The sequence below is a fragment of the Numida meleagris genome, chromosome 11 (assembly GCF_002078875.1).
Source record: "Numida meleagris isolate 19003 breed g44 Domestic line chromosome 11, NumMel1.0, whole genome shotgun sequence".
NCBI classification, from domain to species: Eukaryota; Metazoa; Chordata; class Aves; order Galliformes; family Numididae; genus Numida; species Numida meleagris.
Window position 1 is genome coordinate 16,595,923 of NC_034419.1, and position 17,529 is coordinate 16,613,451.

At 37.6% G+C, this 17,529-nt stretch overlaps 1 long non-coding RNA gene across 4 annotated transcripts in view; it reads left to right on the forward strand.

The window, feature by feature from the left end:
* The window catches only part of LOC110404830, a 362,084-nt gene that overhangs the window by 19,508 nt on the left and 325,047 nt on the right, over positions 1 to 17,529 (forward strand). For all 4 annotated transcript variants that reach the window (XR_002442508.1, XR_002442509.1, XR_002442510.1 and 1 more), the window contains one exon: positions 4,506 to 4,594. This is a non-coding gene — a long non-coding RNA (uncharacterized LOC110404830). The remainder of the gene's footprint in view (positions 1 to 4,505; positions 4,595 to 17,529) is intronic.

Sequence of the window (17,529 nt, forward strand, 5' to 3'; positions counted from 1 at the left end):
CTTTAAGTAGTTTGTATCAGGTTTTTTAGTTTGCTGCTTTCCAATTATTTTGGGCTTCATTTAAACAAATTGCTTGACTTGATTGAGTCATTCAGTTGCTAACTGTATGTACTTATAAAAAGAAGTTTAACAGTTTTGTAACAAAGAAGCTCAAATATATAAAGACAGATGTTGTCAAACATACCTCACTCACTGTCATTGTCAGCTTGTTAAATATTTCACTTCCTTGCCAATGCTGGAAAACCAATTATTTTACAGAATGTGATTTTATTTTTCAATTCTAAGATAAATTTTATCCTCCACTACTAGTTTATTCTTCAAAATATGCTATATGCTATAATTCAGCTTTTAGTTTTAGATGAATATTTTTGCTGCTGTAAATTTGAAAAAAAAGCCTCCTTGAAGGAAGTTGGTTTTATGGATCTATATAACATTGGTGCCTTAATTACTACAAATGGGTAATAAGCACTTTCCCGTATATGAGAATAGGAGACACACAGAGTGGCTGTCATTAGGAACAATTGGATTTCCTCTTGATAAGTTGTTAAAAAATGTAAATACTGCAAATAACTGCCCGAGGGTGTGCTAGATAACTACACTTAGAACCATGAAGCAAAAACGATTTTTACAGAAATTGCTTATTCTCTCTGTTGGAGTTGAATACAGAGGAATCTGGGTGCACATGCATGCATAAGTTGTCTTACTTTTCATTCTTTGTGAGCATTCTGCATCAAGGTGTCTGGCATATAGCCTTCTTGTTGGAAAGAGCAGAATATTGGCATAGGAGTGGTTAGGATTCAGTATTCCCCAGTAAGACACAACTCTGCCTTCTGATGGTTAAGCTAACCCTGTGTTTCATGGGATACAGTTAAGCTGTCTTGTTCTTCCTACGTGAAGCAACTCATAAGAAGTCTCTTGTGATCAAAGGAGAGAAGGAAACCTTACCTTTACACTTCACAAGCTTTATAACAAACAAACCATGCCCTTTAATGGCTCCATGGATCCCACCAGAACAAGATTTCCCTTCTTCAAATATAGCAGAAGCTGAGCGTAGTGCTGCTGTCAACTTTCAGGAGCACAAACAATTCCCTTTGAGAAACTTCGGGACAAGTGGTTGCACTTAGCAAACATGACCCTTTGATTTGAGATTTAATGAATCTAGAATAGGATTTTCCCCCACAATGGAAGAACCGTGTGTTGACACCAGATTCTGATTTTCTCTCAGACACCTTGAGCAGCTAATGTAAAATTTCTGAACACATTTAAAGGGAGAAAGAATGGGCTCTAAGACTTAGTCCTAGAGACTCAAATTATTAGTAATTAGGCTCAGCACTGTGATCCTTTCTGGAAGATGGCATGTCTGTTTTCTCTGTGGGCATCAGGGCTCTGTGCTGTTGTGGGAAGTTGCCTGCAATGCATGAGTGGCTCTCTGAACCTTCTCTCTGCAATTGTTTGCTTGCTTCCTGATTGTTCAAGATGCAGTTACTTCACATTATTACCACCTTCAGCTGCTGTTTTTTACCCCTCAGCATAGTGTGTAGCCGTAGGCCCTTGGGCCCTGTTTCAGACCTTCAAGGGCATTTAGCCAGTATGAAATGTGAAAAATGGGGACCTCAGTGTAATTTAGTTCATATGAAGCTAGGCTTTCATGTTCAACCTGATGCTTGTCAACTAAAACGTGCAAACATCACCCCAGGGATTTTGTGAATTCACAATAAAAAAGATACATTACTTAGGCAGATTTTCTTATTTTGACTGGAGGCTATTAATGCTTGAAGGATTGTATTTCCTGAGCACTTTCTTTTGGCACCAGTCTAATGATTTTTGCCTTTCTGATCAATTTTACTTTACCCCTTCTTTGCTGGACTCTGATTACCTGTTGCAGCTGTTTCCCCACAGGCTTTCTGTAGCATTGGTGGTAATCCTCCAGTGGAATAAAAGCAAGATATTTACAGGGATTTAGGTATGCATTTAACAGAAATTAAAAACCTTCCTTAAGAACAGAACACAAGTCTGTAATGCTATTAGACTGAGCCATAAATACAGAATAAAATGAGAAAACATTTTTTGAATGCTTGAAGAGTATCAATTTAAATTGAAACCAGAAAGAATGAACTGCTCAACTGGCTGCTAACAAAGACAAGCACCCAGATTTTTAAATTTGTTTCCAAGTAGGATATAGTAATGCTGTGATTTAATGTTTTCATATTGTAATTGGCTTTGTTTTAGGGTTGAATGCTTCTAAGTGATGCTGGCTGTCTTAGAGTAATTCAGACTAGTAAACTTTTTTCACAGGAGATGCACAAAAGGCTTTTGCTCTGTTATATCATCACAGCCTTGAAAAGGACTGTGTCAGCTGGACCCTGAAGCTGTTCTCTAGAACTATGTTGGATCTAATAGAGTTCCCATCTTTCTCGTTCTATATGAGAGCTGTGAAGATCTGGTCTTGATCTCCCACTGCTTGCTTAAGTGCCTGAGAAATGTGCAGTTCCTCTGTACAGAGGGCCAGCACACAGACTTTTCAGAACTTAAGAACTCTGGAGGAAATGGGCAAAAACAGTGCATTGCAGTGCAAATCGCTTTGGACTCATGGATTCCCTACCAATTTATAGGAAACTTCATCCTCGCTGTACTCTGTTCAATTCTTGCATTACATTGTGAATCTTCATTTTGTAGAAAGCTGTCATGCCATAAATTGAGAAGAGAGCAACAAAAGATAAATTAGCTGTACCATCCTGTGTATGGAAGATTGCATGATATATTCTTCCCCATACAAGACTCCCATCATCCCCACCTCTTAAAATGAAGACTGGTGAATAATGGCTTAGTCAAGCAATAAATACATAATCTAATGCCACCTTTGAACCTTATAGCTGGTGTGTAGGTCAAAGATTATTTGGGTTGCAATCATGATTTATGCTTTCAGTCTTTTGATATTTTTTAGACCATCTTTGCTTGTCTGTTGGTATTACTAATTATCTAATTAGTCGGTTTTTAGGAGGCAACAGTGATCCTCCTGACACAACTACAAAGTATGTTTTTCTGAATATAAAATAATTCAAACTGTGTAAGACATATTGTGTTGAATTAGGCAAGACTTCAGAAAAATGTGAATATTTGCATGAGTAAATTACGCCTATGTGAGTGCCTATATATTAGATTAACAAATTGTAAAAGGAAACTTGCTTTATTATTTGTAACAAGTTTAGCAATAGTGTCTTTTAACAAATAATGTAACCTTACTTCCTAGTTGCTGCAGAACAGTAATTACACAAAGAATTCTTGACAGCTTCCAAATTAATTTCTCTCATACTGGTTGAAAGGAAAATTTAAGCTTGACTGATGAATGATGACTGTGCATCTCAGAGAGCTTCCAAACTTAATGTTATTTGATGTTAAAGTGCATCAATCAACCCTTAAGCATAACTTGACAAAATAATTTGATAGTGGCAAATGCTTGTTTTCATGTCTCGGGCTTTTGTAGATTCTTTGCAGTACCTGAGGCAGAAGCTTACCTAGTTTGTGGCAAAGAGCTTTCTGACTTGATAATGAAAGCAAATGCTGTCACTTAGTTCCCCTCTTTTTTATTCCTGCCTTTTGTCTTGTATGTTGTCACTTAGCTGCAAATAAACAAATGTGAAATCCCAAGTCTGAAGTACTGTGGACTTCTGTACAAAGCTGCATTCTTATTCTTTCAGGCTGAGCAGCCAGATTTAGTGATGAGTTAGTGAAGTCCTTCCGCTTCTGCGAAGCAGCTTCACAACTTCCATTCAGATGCTCTGGATGGACTGACTTTCCTTTTTGGTTATTTCCTCTACTCTGCAGTATGAAGTTAATTGTTCTGTGGAGCAATGGCTGCTCTTGCCATGGTTTACTTCCCAAAGAACCTCAGCGTGTAGCTTTCATGCTGTGGCTTGTGCTAATGTTTGGCAAACTAGTTTTGTGCTCCTTGTTTTTGGGTCCAAGAGACAATTAAGGTAGGTTCTTCTCTTAGAAGAAATTGGACTTCTAGTATAAATTGGCAGTGATACAGCAACCAAGACTCAAATTATTCTGTCTTCACTGGTGTGCTCTTGGAGGTTCGTCACCTCAAAGGTGAATGACAGACATTATCCTTCCCCTCTCACTTCATACTTGTCAAATGTGTGTATTTGCACAAATATGCATTCATCTCACATTACTGAAAATCTCAGCTTTATCTCATTAGGTTTTTCTTCTGTAGTTAAGAATTCCTGCGGCGAGGGGGAATTATGCTGGTTCTGAGAGGGATGGTGGAGTATGTGCAGCCTGAATGCACAGAATGGTTGCATGGCACCGAGTGCAGCTAGACTGACACAGCTGTACTGGGGTGGTATTACCTTGTGGTACCAAAGTTGAGTTTTAAGCCTGTTGCTTTTAAAACATACAACCAAAAGGTTTCGAAACCATGCTGTTTTCTGTATTGTCACTGATGCTTTAATCCAGTAGTAGCTATATTAATTAATATCATTTTAACTTTATTTCAGTTCTAATTACCTGAGTTATACCACCAACTGCCTGGGAACTCAAGCATGGCCCATCTGAAGAAAACCTCAGGGAACAGCCACAGTCAAATGTAAGTGGTACCAAACATATACAGTTTACAATCAAGTGTAATTGCAAGGAATAGTATTTGGATTAGATGACTATATGTGAGCCCCAGGGCATTGAGGCAGATGCAACACAAGGCCTAATAAACTACAGGTCCCTTCTGCCAGTATTACTATATAAGAGCAATGATAACACTGTGATAGTGAAAACATCCATCAAAAGCTGACAAATCTGACACACATCATACATATGCACATGTATATACTGAAGATGCTAGTTAAATTTGATGGAACCGCTAATAAAATTCTTCAGTGGTTTTAAACATTTTCTGCTTACATCTTTCATGTGAGGTTATTTTTAAGAAACAGTCCTCTGAGTGTTAGTGGAAAAGGTTCTTGTAATTACAAGAGTAAATACAATGTTGCCTGATAAATCATAGGTACAAAGCTCTATTCAGAGAGGAACTCTGAATTAAAACATTAAACTTATTGAATATACACTTATTTTTAGCACAGAAACTGTGCCTTTCTTGCTATGTATTCCACCCAGAAACTCTGCGAGACAAATGTCTCTTGTTTCAGATTGTGGGTGGCCCAGTTGCAGATGTATGCTTTTATTTTTAAGAACCAGAAAAATAACATATGTACAGTTAATAAAGAGTTTGTGTGTGGGTAGTTGTTTAAAGAAAAGTTTCCAAACATATTAAGAAAGACATTCTTTTGAGGTGACCATTGCTGTTAGTCCCATGAGCACCCTATTCTCAGCCTATAAGGCTGACCTCTTATTAGAGCTAGCAGCATTGCCTCTAGGATACAGCCCTGACTTGTGATTTCAGCAGATACGACAGATTTGGTAGTAGCCCAATGGACCATGTCTTCATTCTCCCTCTTCTGAAATACCCATTCAAATAAGTACTGTGATATCTATTGGTGAAAATAAGTATTTGGGAGGGAAGCTGTATGCATCACTTAATTTTTATGGCAAGATTTTAAAAGTGCCAGATGTCCTAGTTAAGAACTGCAAGCTGCATGTTACATATAATTTTAAAACGTTGGAGTGAATGAAAAAGAAAAGTCACAGTTCAGCTGTGTATGGAGCGTTCCTTAACTGCATTTATTCTTCACTTGTGCTAAACACAAGTTCAGAGTTCAGCTTCCAGATCAATCGCCAGTGTTTCTAGCTTGAATTTTTAAACAGAAGTAAAAATGTAAATGTTGTAAATGACTCCTTTGTGTGCCTTCCCCAAGACCAGAAGCAGATGCATTTCTCTGTAACTTCACAGGTCTCTGCACTTTGTGCTTTTGACCATGTAGTTTTTTTTTCCCCTGTCTGGGACCCTGTGTGTCAGACTTAGCTACTGACCTACTGAGCAGAGACAGCTGGGTTGCTGTGCTTACTAAGCACTAGAAACAACCTAGAAATGCTTGCTAATTGTTACTGAATTTCTGAAATTTCAGCACCTGAAATAGACAAAGTGCTTCCTAACTAAGGATGTAATATATTAGCCCACAGCAGAGTTCACAGTTGTTGAAGGTGGCATTCTTAAGTGTGTTCTTTTCATATCTTATTTAACATATTTGTATCTTAAGACCAATGAAATAGTGTCACATCTTGTTTTTTTTCCTAAATGTGTGATATACTCAGAGTTTCTGAAGAGAAAGGTTTTGTTTATGTTGTGTTGTTCTGTTGCAGGAGCCTAATATACTAAACATTTTCCCAAAGGATAGCTGTGGTCTTTAATTAACTTTTTTCCCATAGGCCTATAATATAGTATTATACAATATTTGGTCAGTACCCTACTTTTCTGCTCTTGTGTAGGTCTTATTGGTTCTCATTTCCTGAGGGAGCATTATGACTGCAGACAGGAAGAATGCATCAAATGAAAAGTTAATTGTGTTTAAGCTGTGAGAGAGAAATTGGAATGAGACTTCCATTCCGTTGTGCCTTTATAATAAGAAGAGCTAAACATACAGTTTCCTAGGCTGCTAACCCATGAAAGCATAGAAAAATACTGCAATCACAGAGGACAAAATATAAAATAGGCATCTAGCCACAGAAAGCTTCATGCTTGATTTTTGAAAGTTGTTTACAGGATGATGGAGGTAAGCACATGCTAGTATTCATAATGGTTACTTCCTCAGAGAGGGAAAAAAAAACAACCTGCTTTCCAAAGGCTGCTATGATCTTGTTATCCCAAATCTGCTGTGCACAAAGCAAAGATGATGGATGGCATGGAGGAACGTATATTCTTACAGGTTCATCATAAATCATTACAGTGTATTTGATAGGCTGTGGGCAGCTTCATGCTAAAGCCTTGGTTGGCATGGATTCTTTTAGAGGAAAGTCACATCTCACACTAAACTGAGAGCAACTTTCCACAGTTCGGAGTGTTCCAGAATCAACTCCATGGCTTACTCCTGCAAAATTTCTTTTGTGCAAGGACATGAGATCCCAAGTGGGTGATAACCTGAGAAATAGCAGCTGTTTCAGAGCAGGATTTCTAATAACCTTCTCATTTGAGATGTCCCTATTGCTTATAAGACATTTTCATTGGAAAAGCTCCAACTGTCAGCAGCAATTTACCCAGCAGGGGTTTGTTAGTTTCTACCCTAATGTATTTAATGGGGCTTTGTGAAACCGGATCTTCAGAAGTTGATCTAAGGAAAGGTATTTTTCCTCTGGTTTTGGTTATTTTGTTCCAGACTCTCGCTTTTAGGCTTAAAGTTTTATCTGAACTGAAATTTAGTAAAACATTCTGTGTCAAAAACTGCATGTTTTCTGGCTTAGTTAGATGCCATCTACTCAAAACACCTAATCTTGTCTAGTATTGAAACTTCAGGACAGTTTTAATTCTGGTTTCTTTGAAATGTGGCAGTCGTTTACTCAAAGATTCATAAGCCAGAGATCAGAGTGAACATGACTTGAGTGTCAGGCTTGTAACTTAGTGGAAATCTGTGATGTTTGACCAGAAGAGAGAGCGCGTGCTTCATTATCTTCCACTAAGTAGAGCATAGAGTGTGGGAGAAAGTGAGAAAGGTGAAGGGAAGCCAGACCAAATGCTAGGGTGTGATAATTCACTTGGAATTTGACTTGAATATTGTCACGGTCTGTAGTGTGCTTTGACTAGCATCCACTGAATAAGAGCAGCTCAAAACACTTCTCAATGGTGAGCATGTGTGTTCTTGTAAATTAAAATAATTAACTGGTGTGCTGGGATCTAATGTGCCAAATGCATGTGGCAAGCTACATCACCATTGAGGCATTATTACTTGGATGGTTGTAGTCTCTAGAGATCTTAATTGAGGTTTCATTGCACTGTTCAAACACTTAATTAAAAAAAAAATCATCCCCTACCCCATGAGTTTAGTCTACTCTCCAGATGCTGCAAATACCTGCATGATCCTACTTCTGGTATTGAGAGTAACTTTGCTGAAAATTAGTGAGCTCTGCATAGAATAAAATTCCAGCATGTTGTGAACTCAGAACTTCTCTACTATTTGTGGTAAGGCCAATACTGATGATGTTACAGTTTAACCAAGGGAGATGATTAGCAAACATCTGTTCATTTGTTAGAGTATGGTAAACCTTGTCAGAGGAGAATCTCAGAAGCTATGCCCTGTATTCCCACTATTCACTCCGCATTTTAATATCAATGTGATGTGACAGCATGTGACTGATGCTACTTCAAAACAGTGAAAATGATCTTTGCCCGGGGTTTTGGATAGCCAATCCAGCTAAATAAAAATAGTTTTCTGGAAGGAATCTTGGAAAAAAGCAAAACAAACAAAACAATAAATCCTCACTTTTAATATATATAGGAATTCCCACATGCACCTGTTTGCTGCTTTTTGCAATGTTCCCTAGATGAAGTACTGAAATGCACTGGAGCTTTTTTCTCCTCCAGCACAAAGGTTTTATTAAGAATGCAGGCACACAGATGCTGCTGTGCCTCACTTTAACTGCTATGCCTCTAATCCCCAAACAACTTTATTTGGTTGAGACACCCAGGCTGTCTGTAAAAAATAAATAAAATTTAAAAAATGTATTAAATATCACTTAGAGATGATACTTTAAATGAAATCTACAAAAATATGCAACTGTGCCTTTTCTTCCCAGCCACTGCCAGTGAAACTGAAATATCTTATTCAACTCCTTTGTAAGCACATATACACAAGTTAGTAATTTTCTTGAATATTTATTTGATAGACTTTTCTCTGAGCATTATGAAGACTGTCCTATCAAATTCTTTTCACACTGTTTTTTCCCACAGTCTAAAAACGAATGTAAAATTGCTGCTACACTTTTAATCTTGGTGACAGTGTATTATAAAAATATTTTCTGACACAGATGACATTAACTGTGATTAAAATAACTGGCAATGGTTTGATGAGCTATAAAAGGGTGTTTTTAACTACCTTCTTAACCTTCAGGTTATCTAACAGGACACTGTTAGATAAAATTTGGTGTCATCGTGACTTAAGCCTACAACTTCAGGTACAAGGAGATAGAGATGATTGCAGCTCATGTTTGTTTGTGGAGAGATCTTGGATGATATTGTAGGGAATTTTATTAAAAATATTGAATGGGATTGCTTTCTTGGGTAGGTAAAGGGGACGCCTGCAAGATAAACACAGTTCTGCATGGAGGTGGGAGTGAAGAATAATCACACACATTTATTTATGATAATCTATAACTTATGACACTGATTTAATAACCAGTCTTACTCAGTCCTCATAGGGAAAATCAAGGTTATCAGCATTAGTACATGGTACGTTTACTGAACATACAAGGCCAGTTCCTACTGAACTTGTACCTTTCTGCCACTTGAATGTTGTATGTGCCATAGAATCTGTCACCAAAGGAACTCTAGTTAGAATGCCATGGCACTTTGCACTAGAGTATGTGGAAACAATTTGGCAGTATCAGGGATGAGAGCTAGGTCATCTTTCAGTTTGTCTGCATGTGATTGATGCATCTGTGAAGTAATGACTACATACAATTTTTTTTTCTTACTTCCATGTATGTACTTACAAAGGATTGAAATATTTCAGATAAATTGGTAGTGGTGGGGAGGCAAAGTCACAGCTGCACATTTTTGACTGCTACCACTCATCCAAGCCTAAAGCAGATTTGTCTTGTTAAGGACTTATTTGGGCTATTGTTGCTTGGGCTATCAATAAGCAAACCCACCTGTCAACAAGGCAGCTGTTTTGAGCAATCTTCAACATTTGCAGTTTGCTAGTGGTCAATGTTAAAATGCCAATAGAGATCAATTACTAAGTATATTCTACCCCTACTGGAGATTTATAGTACTTTGTGAGAGAACACCTAGGTCTTTGGAAAATGGTGTGATGCCAAGTGGCAGTTCTGTTAAGTTCCCTTACAAGATGAAGTTACATGTCATGGTGCAAATAGTACTTGAAGTCTTCCTCTACATATGTGCCCATCTGTAGCTAAATATCCCCCTGGAGACTGGCAGTTCAGTTGCTACTCTCCTGATGCAGCTTGTTCCATCTGTCACTGATGCTTCAGTAGTTATTAACTGGCATATCCAAAATAATAAGTATCTGAATGTGTTTTGACCTATCTAGAACTTGTCAGAACACTTTTGGCTTCTTAAATTTAGGACCTACCTGAAAATACTGGTAGTTGGAGATAGAGTCCTCTGCTTGTGAGTTTTTAAATCTTACTAAAACAGTGCTCTGAAAGCAACAGGACTGTTATCAGTACATAGGAGTTCAAATATTGTCTATATATGGATTTCTCTCCCAAGATCTTGAATTTCAAGGAGGATTTAAAGCATCTAAATCTTTCATTCTCTCAACTCCGGTAAAGTATGAAGGCACACTACTGCTTTATTATAATTTACTCCTCAGTAGACCTCAGGAAGCAGAATAATTACTTCTGAACAGTCTAATTTACAGTCTAATATTTATCAAACATTCTCAAGTAATTAAGCATCGTGCTTGTATTGAATTTACTTTTAAAGAGTAATAACCTAAATTCTATAGAAAACACTGAAGTTTCATCTGTTCCGAAGTCAGAATGTGTTTGATTCTTAAAATAACCTGTGGATAATACTTTCTGCGTGTGATATAATGGGGAAACCTGTATCTTTTGGATATAGAAGAACATAAAAGCACTTACTGTAATGTGCTGTTTATTGAGAATTCGGCTTGTTGCAGCTCATGCGAGGCTAGAAAAGCTAATTTCTCTAAACAGCTCTAGAACTGGGAGTTCATTCAGGTACCTACATATTCTGCTCCATTTCTGCTGCAAATGCAAGGTGAACTGCTGATCTGTGATCACAATAGGAGAATGAAGGGTTCCGGTTACATCTCAAATTACTTTGTTCTGGTAACCATCAAATTCTGTGTAGATGTATGGTGTGACCTGTGAACGCACAATTACTCTATTTCTGGCATCAAAAGATGTTTCAGAAAGGTGAAATAGCACAAAGTTTCAAATGGAGACTTGGAGTAGGAGAAAAATTAGTAAAAAGAGACATCCATTCCAGAACAAACAAAAATGACACCAGCCACTTGGGTTCCTGCAAAGGCAAAAGAACAGCTTTGATCAGTTTTCCAGTAGGGGGACAGAAACATTCAAGTTGTTCACATGCACTGGGTCACCATGGGTGTTAGGAGAGTGAGATGAATGGTTTTATAGCACTGTTTTTCTGTTATCTTAACTTTTTTCCAAGTTATTTCCCACTTATTGCAGGGCTGCATGCCAAAGGTGCTGAGAAAGAAAGGGTAAAGTTATCAAGATTGCCAGTATAGCATTTTAAAAAGATGTGAGACATATCTAATTATACCCATCAGCAGGTACTTAGCTATAGTGTGTGTTTTACTGCTTCTGCAACTCTGGTCAGGATCTCAAACAAAAATCAGACTTTGAACAGTGTCGTTTGAGTCATAACATCAGTGTGTATCTTCCATTAGCTGCGAATTTCTCCTGTTCATGCAAGTAGCAGTTCTTCCTGCTACTTGTCCAACCTCTAATTTCATTTTCTCAATAGTTCAGCTGATTTTTTACTTTTATTTTTAAAGAACTTGTACAGACCCCTTTTTGCTTCAGTTCAGAGGTCTGAGAGTGTTTACCTGTTCACATCTCTTTCACTGTCTTTGAATAATTCTTGTCTTTGAATGTTTTACTTAGCCCTTTGCCTTTTGGCAGTCTACTGCACCTTTGTTTTGGCCAGGACAACCATGTGCATGTGGCATCAGCTGTTATTTTTTCTTCTTGTGCTAATACTATGTGCTTTGCAATAGTGTCTTATTGCTTCATGACAGTTGTACCTCATTCTTTTCTGGAGACCATAGAATCATAGAATTAGCTAGGTTGGAAAAGACCCACAAGATCATCCAGTCCAACCATCCACATACCACCAATAACCCCACTAAAGCATGTCTGTCAACACTGTATCTAAAGGTTTCTTGAACACCTTCAGGGATGGTGACTCAACCACCTCCCTGCGCAGCCCATTCCAGCACCTGACCACTCTTTCAGAAAAGTAGTACTTCCTAATGTCCAGTCTAAATCGCCCCTGGCGCAATGTGAGGCCATATTCTTTTTTTTCATGGGCATGGTCTAGTCTGTATTGTAAAAAGTTCTACCAAGGAAGTCCACCTTGTGTTTGAAGTGCAAGCTGTTATGTCTTCTGGTGGCAATTGATTTTGCAAAAATTAACATCATCTAGAAATACGAAAATAAACTTGCATCTTCTCTTAGTCTAGTGTATGTATACTGTGGTAAATCATGTAGGAAAACACATGTAATAATGCAGATAATTGAACATTGAGAAAATTGGGTGATACGTTCAGGGGAGGGTTTCAGATCAAGACTAAGAACTTTTCTAAATAATGTATTAGTTGCAAGTCACAGGCCTGGAACAGAAATTACTGCAAATTATTTGAAACAGCCTAATACATGGCGACAGCAGTCCTGTCAGTTTTTGGCTATACGAATATAACATTTCAATATAGCTATAAAGGTATAAAGTACCCAGATAAATCTTTTATTTAAATAAAAGACAATTCACATTTGATTCCAACATAGATGTATCTCATGGACAGTGATATATTTTTCATGCCTGATGCATTATCTTTGTGAGTCTGCCATGAGATGTGCATGAATAATACATCTAACAATTACAGACGATATAGAACTTCTTGATGGAAAATTACATAAGAATTTTCATTTGTGTGTCTTGGATAATGTATAACACAACCATTCAGTTGATGGATGAATGTAGGGTGAGCAGGGTTAGTTGAATAAGTTGAAAATCAGAGCAGTGATTTTCCCCCCCCCCCTCTGCACAATGATCCATGAGTATTAAATCTTTCAGTTTAATTATGCTATGAGTTGCAGGGGGAAAGTGTGCACAAAGAAATCACATGGAGTCTGTGAGGTGTTAGCTTTCTGCTTGCTGTCTGTGAAGGAGGGTCTCTATGCTGTATTTGTCAAAGAAGTGCATAGGTATGTGTGCTTGTAAGTGTATGGAGATGTTTAGCAGTCAGCATTCAAAAGCTAACTCTGTGTTTGATATGATGTGTGGAAGGCACAGAAGAAAAATCTGTGGTCGGCTGTGAAGTACAAAGAGTTTGGGTCTGGTGTATCTGAGCTGTGGTAATGAGAAATATCACTACACATGTCATACATTTCTCTCACTTCAAAGTCTGTTTAATGGCAGCTGATGGAAAGGGTAGAAGACTCAGCCTAGTGGGAGAAGATGACTGTTTGTCTTTCAAAAACATAAGCTGAATGATTTGGTTGGCACACTGAGCAGGATGGCTCAGATCTAAGGAACAAGTCTCCTGTGAATAATTAGTAGAGCTGAACAGTGCCCTCTGAGTGAGTTTGGTTGAAGGAAACTGAATTCTTTGGCTGGATGTTTGGTAAAGACGGAACAGGAGCGTTATGGGCCAGATCCGGGTAGCTGTCCATCTGCTACTTTGACGTGAGCCAGTTACTTGAGTTAGGCTGGGCTGTTAGAGCAGATGAGGTGTGAACATTATAGCAAAGCCTCCTCTTATTTTCTCTCTGCTATTTCACCTGCTCCCACATGTTTTCAGCGTGTGGCTCAGAACTTCAGGACTGCCTGCAATTTTTTGTAGGTGCTGTTTCAAACGTTGGTAAACATTTATTCACCATTAATGATTTTCTGCTGAAAGAGGTTGTAAATGCAAGTGCCTCAAGCAGATGAATGTGGCACTTAAACTATACGGTGATGCTGAAAAGGATGATGGGATGGGAAGGTGTGCACAAAAAACTGTTTTAAAAGTTCTGAATTAAGTATAAAGTTTATTTCTACTTCCACTGAAGTGGAATAGTTCCTGTGCTTCAAGATATGAATGCAACATGCAATGGGTTGGGACTCTTACAAAAAATAATTACACATCTCTTTTTTCTTTCTGTGAAAAGAATCAACATGAAGGAGTAATGCAATGTAATCTGGCTGAGATTTTTTTAAGTAATTTTTTCTACTACTCATCACTACAGTATCTGATATCCATGTTTCTTGATTTGATCCTGATTTTGTATTTCTCAAATCAATTTGGTGCTTCCTGTATGTACAATATGTAGTATAAATAAAGCATCTAGTCAAGTTATTTTGACACCAAATTATCTGTAGTAAATTTTGATCATTAAGATTATTATAGTTGAAAGCATTTAACTGGTTTGATAGACTTCTCTTTTTCTTTTTATGCTGTTAACTGCACAGTTTGAATCAGAAACAAGGACTGGGCTGTTTCACCTTTTGATTTTATTACTTTATTTGTACTTTATGCCTTTAGGAACTGATGAAAGCAAATGCCATGCAGGGCAATGCTAAATCTGAAATGAAGTTTTGTGTTAGTCTTTGCAAGCAGTTTGAAAACACTTCTGTCTAAGTTGCATCTTGCAGTTTGAGGTTGGTTTTCTTTTTCAGCCTCTTAGGTCAAGTTGTAGTGATACTTCCAGCTTGTATTTTTTTGTTTTCTTTATTTTCGATAAGGATATTTATGGTAAATCCTAACAAATTTAGAAAGCAGTATGTAATTCTCAAAACATTCACTATAGCTAAACAGTCCTGTGTAAAGATTTTTTTTAAAGGGTGAGAAGGAATGATTTTTAAAAGGCTAGAACTTTTTTCTTTTTTTTGCAGAAATATTTGATTTTTCAAAATTGTCATGATTCCAAAGAGATGTCTCCTGCTGAACACACAGCAGCTAGACTGATCAGCAAAATTCAGTGGGGCTGGTTAATGAGTGGTGAAGACAATACAAATGCAAATCTAGTGAACAGTTGCTTTTCACAGTTGGTAGGCTGTGTTGCAGGTGCATTTTCTTAATGAGAGTTAATTTGTCTCGTATTTTAATCTGACAATACTTGGCATTGCTAGTATATAGGCTTAAAGAGGTAAAATGAAGGGTTTGAGGTTTTTTTTTGTCAGACTGGCATTTAATTTCAAGTAATTTGTTGGTGCTGAATAGTAACGGAAGTTACATGAAACAGTCTTATTACTTAGATTTTTTTATGAGCCATTTAGATTATGTTGGCAAATCAAAGAAAGGTAAACAGGCCAGATTTCTGTTTTCAGTTGCTTAGAAATCCAGAGAGACTGAGATAAAAATTGGGAAGACTGTCATTGATCAAGATTCACTGAGGAAGAAACAGGAACAGAAGTGGTATTCAGTATTGCAGAAAGTAATAAAATGGTCTCATAGTACTGTTCCTAGTTAGTATGTATTCTCTCACACTAAACCACATTGCTCGGTTCAAGAAAGCATCACCTTGTGCACGACTTTCCTGAAAGTTTTCCATCTGGACATGTGGGCATTTGTTCTTTAAATGGGTACACTTCAAGTGAAGGAAGTGCATCCCCTCCCCAAAGAAGAAGCTGTCAGACTAACCCAAACTGTCTGAATAAACAAAAGCAAGCTTTATGTATTTTTACTTGGATACACTTTAGCTGACCCTGTTATTGGCTAATAAAATGTAAGAATAAATACGCTGTCCTGCTAGGAAGCTTACCAACTCCTTAAAACCAGAGTTTTTTGCTTGAATGTTAGCTAGTGGCCTGACTTTGCTTTAATGAGATGACCCTCTATAAAGTTTACTTTTTAACTCTAAGGAAAAAGCTGCATTGGGCATAGGCAAAAGAGAAAGCTGGCCTTTCTGCAGTTGCTTATTAAGCATCATGTGTAAATTATCCATTGTTATCCTACTGTACTTTGTAGCCTTTTAAATCTCATATGCCTCTTGTATTGACTTGTTTTCATCCGATATGAACTCTCATGAATATGGAATGCTGAAGTCCAGGTCAGAAATCAATTCCATCCCTTTGAAATATTACCTCTACGCCAGTGACTTCTGCTTCAGGGAATCTAGTTCAATATCCTATCTTACACTCTTATAGATTACTTCTTTAGCTTCCTTATATTTGGAACATGCAAAGGGATATTCCTACTATTGTAAAGTAAATAACACTGAAAAATCAATGTGTGAAAAAGGACCTTCATATCTCCAGCAGCTGGCAAAGGAATTGGAAGATTTTTCTCTCACTTGAGTTGTGATCCTGGTGAATAATAATGGTGCAGAGCTAGCGACTGTATAACACACTTTTCTTTGGCATAGACATACCCAATGCTTAGTGAGGAATCACCAGTTTTACAGAAGCTAGTTTTGTAGGCTCTCAAGTACTGTGAGAAGTTAACTTATTTCCGTGATATACACAAATCTCCCTTCTGAAATCAGGTACGACTCATTACTCTTCTGAAGCATTTGGGATGCTGACAATTTCAAGAAACATATCCATCAAAACAAGAACCTGACTTCAGAATTGTGCTATGATGATGTTCCTGCTCAGAGTGGTTCTGGTCTTCCAAATAAAATAAATGCTATGGTTTTGATTTTAAACAATTGGGTGACAAGTGGGGTAACTCTTAAGATGGTCTCACTTAATTTTACGTGGTTCTAAGAAATGAGGTATGAGTTATTTCTGTTGTCTATGACTTACACATGTAAAATCTCATGTTGCTGCATCACATCTGTGCTCCTAAAATATGCTCTTGGTGTATCATATGTAGGTTGCTCTGAAAGTCTTCTGTTTATTTCCAGGGAAATGACAACAAATTCAAAGAGCACAATAGCACTACTTGATAGAGCAAATTCTCAGCTACAAAACACTGTTTTTTCAATATAATCACCACCGTTAGCTGTGCATTTTCTGTACCAGCAGAGGTGACCCACTGTTGTCATTGCTGGAACGAACTGCTCACCACCTCACTGTGCTAACATCCACTGTTTGGTCTCCATGAACATTCAGCAAGCATTGGTGAATGTCAGCGGGTGCCATTTTTCTCACATGTAGGAATTTAGTGAGACACCTTTGCTTCATACGTGCTTCCAAGTCAGATGCCATTCTGTCAGACTGCCCCTCTGTTGCCATCTGTTGCATGGCAACAAAATGTAAGGGAGCTCTGGTGGGAAGGTTCAACCTCTGCTGCCATTCCACCAATATCTGCCTTTGACATCATGGGCCAACATAACAAAGTAGGAGGTATTACGTTCAGATCAGCCCTCATATGTTAAGAGTATATATAAGAGTTGATGCTTCAGTTAATGTTTCATGCAACTCATTTTTAAGTAATATATTCTTTATTTTGATTCAATTTCTGAAAATCTTATAAATAGTGATTTCAGAAAGTTTGGAGAGCTTATTTGATGTAAGATTAATAACACATTGCACGCTAAACTGCCCTACTGCTCATAATCTAGCTTATCCTGATTAAATGTAGAGGCAAGAGTTCTTTTATCAAAGATCTGTCTTTCTGAATTATAAACTGCTTAGCTGGTTTTTTTACCTTCTCATTTGTAGGAAGCTCAGATGTGGCTTAGTAAACAATGGCAATATTATCTGTAATCAGACACCTGTCCATCCTATTACAACTGTCAGTTGTCCTAATTTTTATT